This window comes from Orycteropus afer, unplaced genomic scaffold (genome assembly GCF_000298275.1).
Source record: "Orycteropus afer afer isolate SDZICR_OR568_19922 unplaced genomic scaffold, OryAfe1.0 scaffold00093, whole genome shotgun sequence".
NCBI lineage: Eukaryota > Metazoa > Chordata > Mammalia > Tubulidentata > Orycteropodidae > Orycteropus > Orycteropus afer.
This window is the reverse complement of record NW_006921680.1, coordinates 9,715,982-9,720,113: the sequence shown is the minus strand read 5'-3', so window position 1 is coordinate 9,720,113 and position 4,132 is coordinate 9,715,982.

Here is a 4,132-nt window from a genome sequence, read left to right as displayed (position 1 = left end):
CATAGTGCCTAAGGCACTTGACTGCTAACCAGAAGGCTGGCAGTTCAAACCCACCAGCCACTCCTTGGAAGGAAGATGGGGCAATCTACTTCAGTAATGATACTGCCTCAGCAACCCAAGGAGGGGTCACTATGAGTCGGGTCTGACTCAACGGCACATAACAACAACAGTACAAATGTTGAGAACTGAATAGAATTGTTTGGTAAATATGATTAGTATGGACACAATTCCAGCAAACAATAAAACTTTTAAATTTCCTACCTCAGGAAATTTAATTTTTTGTGAGCTGAAGAGATTTAATCTTTTTTGAACTGTGTGCCATGACACTTTTACTGTACACACACATAACTTTTTATTTAAAAAGCAGGCACATGTGAAATACTTACTGAGTTTCCAGGATTTTGTGTAATGCTGGAATACAGATATTAAGGTGCAGATTTTACATGTAGAGGACCACCTGAAATATAATGTTTATTGCCTAGTGTTGAACTATCTGTAAAAAAAAAAAAATTAGGTTAACAGCTTAAATATCATATACTCAACCTAGGAGTCATATATAAGCCATATAGATTATACTAACTTTGAAGGTGTACTAGACACAGTGACTCATTTCCAAATTATAAGTTTTTAGTTATTGTTGTTGCATGCTGTCGAGCTAATTTCAATTCACAATGACCCCATGTGGCAGAATATAAGTGTTGATAGGGTTTTCTTGACAGCAATATATACTGAATCAGATTACCAGGACTTTATCCCATGGAACTACTGTATGGGTTCAAATGGGCAACCTTTAGGATAGCAGCTGAGCTCTTAACTTCTGTGCCACCATGTTTCTTTGATAATTTCATAGAAAATAGAAAAAAAAAGTAGCTGTGTGCTTGAAAAACCAGGCAAACACTACTTTAATCAGGTGAGGAAAAGATAACATTATCTGTGATATTGTTATATCATATTCCAGAACTTTACTTCTGTGGTATTTATTCCAAAAACATATTACCTTAACTAAGATTGAAGGAAAAAGAAAAGAAAAGAAAAGAAAAACCTCACTGCCATTGAGTTGATTCCAATTCAGCAATCCTCATGGTGCTCCATGGGAGGAAGATGGGGCAATCTACTTTCATAAAGATTTACAGCCACAGAACCCCAATGAGGGTCTCTATGAGTTGGAACCAGCTGTATGGCATGGTGTTTGGATTTGGCTTGGTTTAGACTGAAGAAAAAATATTAGACAAAGATTAGATGGGAGATATTCTACAGGATACCTAGCAATATTCGTCAAGACTATAAATGTCACAAGAAAAAGGAAAGACAGAATCTTTTGCAGACTGTAGGATACTGGGGAGTTGTGACAACTAAATACAATATGGTAACCTGGATTCGATCCCTGACATAAAGGGAATATTAATGGATAAATGGTGAAACATAAATGAAGTCAGTAGTCAGTCTAAAAAATAAATCATCTTATGTATAACTCTAAAACCTAACAAGAAGCTCTATAACATTAAGAAAAGGAACTGAGATTTTGTCAACAGCAAATTCATTATAAAGTATCTAAGGGTCAAGAATGAACAGGGATGGTCAGCATTCAAAAAAGCAGGGCCAAAGTTATACAACATATTTGGCCTTAAGATAGATATTAGGTTGCCATGTGAGTCCATAACTAAGGACTCCAAAAAATCCTAGCTCCATGATTTGCAAAATGTTTTCTGAAGGAAAGAGAACTTCTGGAAGGAAACTGAATCAGTAAGAAAACATGGCATGAGCCACAAACCCTGTCCCATTCAACTAGGCTATCATTGTTTCACATATTTTATTTCACCAGATGGATCCATGGCTTAGAAGAAAAAAAGGAATAACAGTAAAAAACAAAACAAACACACAAACAAAAACAGTAAGCTAAATAAGTGCTTATAAAATACTTATGAGTATGCAAATCACCAAGGGGTCTGGTAAAAAGTTGTCTCTGAATCAGTAAATCTTAGGTGGGGCCTGAGATTCTGCATTGCTAATGAGTGAAATCCATTACAGGTGATGAGATTGCTCCTAATTAGAGGACAACATTTTATATAGCAAAGATCTAGAACAAAATTTTAAAGTATTCTCTTACCCATAAGTTTCATAAACAAAGGTTTACAATTATTTTAAATGAGTTTTGTAATTTGTATATCAATATATCAACAGCTTTCATAGTTATCTTTTTTTTTTGTCAATAGTTTGATTTAAGAGTAAGTTTACAGAGCAAATTGGCTTTCCATTCAGCAATTCATACACATTTTATTTTTGACATTCATTGCAATCGCCACAATGTCACAGCACTCTTCCTACTTCCTGCCTCTGATCACCATTTCCCCATGTTCTTCTTTCCTATCCCTTCCTGCTTTTTTAGTTTTATTCCTGGGCAAATACTACTTTTATGATATCATATAGTTGATTGTCTCCATGTGTGCATACTTTCCTATTATTATTGTTTATTTTATAGGCCTAAAAGTTGGCCTGAAAGTTGAGTCACTGGTGTGAGTTCAGTTCCTGTGTGAAGGCATTCTAAGGGAAATAGTCTTGGTGGTTCCAGCAGTCAGTTTCTATCAGAGCAGTAAGCCTGTTTTTTGTTTTTTTTTTTTATGATATTGAGTTTTGTTCCACATTTTTCTCCCACTTTATCCAGGAACTCTGATTGTGTGATCCTTTTCTGAGAAGTCAGCAACAGTAGCCAGGCACCATCTAGTTCTTCTGGTCTCAGGGTCTGGGGCTGGGCTTCACATGGTCCATTAATACTTTGGACTTGCTTTGTTCTCTAGTGCTGCTCTAAAAGAAAATACCACAAGTGGATGGCTTGAACACACAGGGATTTATTGTCTTACAGTTTAGGAAAATGGAAGTCTTAGTTCAAAATGCTAGCTCTAGGGGCTGGATGGGGGCCTCTCGACCTTTGACTTTAGGTCTGCATCTTTTTTCTGGCCCACCGTAGCTGGAGGTGTCTCTTAACTCAGGCCTCTTCTGGCTGATGAGGCTGGCAAACCCAAGGTCAACAAGTAAAATGACACAGTCCCAAGATTGGCAGGCAACATGGCAGGCTGCTGAATGAAGACTCAGCTAAATACAGGGTCTAAATGTACCAAAAATCTCAGAGATCTTTCTCAAGTCTTCATCTTATATACTGGAAGCAGAACACATCCCTAAAGTAGCTGCTTACAGCAGATTCCACAATGGAGTTGATTACCATTATCATCATGGGGAATAACTACATCCAGCTGCCCAGACACTCAAACCTGGCCCAGGTAGGTTGACACACAACCTTATCTACCAAAGGATTAATTATTTCCTTGCTATCCAGCCCTGCATCATCCACCCAATTATTATTTTTGAGCACATTGTTCCCGTTACTGTGTTAATACATCTCATTTAGATATATTAACATCTTCCTCTTTTTCCCCGACCTTCTTCTTTACCAAGCATGATATCCTTTTCCTGGCACTGGTCCTTTCTGATAACATGTCCACAGTACATGAGACAAAGTCTTGCCATCCTCACATCTAGGAGCATTCTGGTGTACATCTTCAAAGACAGATTTTTTGCACTTCTGGCAGTCTATAGTATATGCAATATTCTTTACCTATACCAAAATTCAAATGCATCAATTCTTCTTCAATTTTCCATATTTATTGTCCAAATTTCCAATCCCAAGAAGTGACTGTAATTATCATGGCTTTAGCAGGGCACAGATGACCTTGGAAGTGTTGTCTTGCTGTTTAACACTTTAAAGTGGTATTTTGAAACAGATTTTTTCAATGAAACACGTCATTTGATTTCTTCACTGCTGCTTCCAAGGTGTTGATTGTGCATCCGAGTAAAATGAAGTCTTTGACAACTTCAGTCTTTTATCCATTTATTGTGATGTTGCATATTGGTCAGGTTGTGAGGATTTTTGTTTTCTTGATGTTGAGGTGTAATCCTTATTGAAGACTTTAGTCTTTGACCTTGGTCAGCAGAGTGTTAATAATCTTCACTTTCAGCAAGCAAAGTTGTGTCATCTGCATATCACGGGTTGTTAATGACACTTCCTTCAATCCTGATGCTGAATTCTTCTTCATATAGTCCAGTTTCTCTGATTATTTGGTTAATATACTGTGTTAGA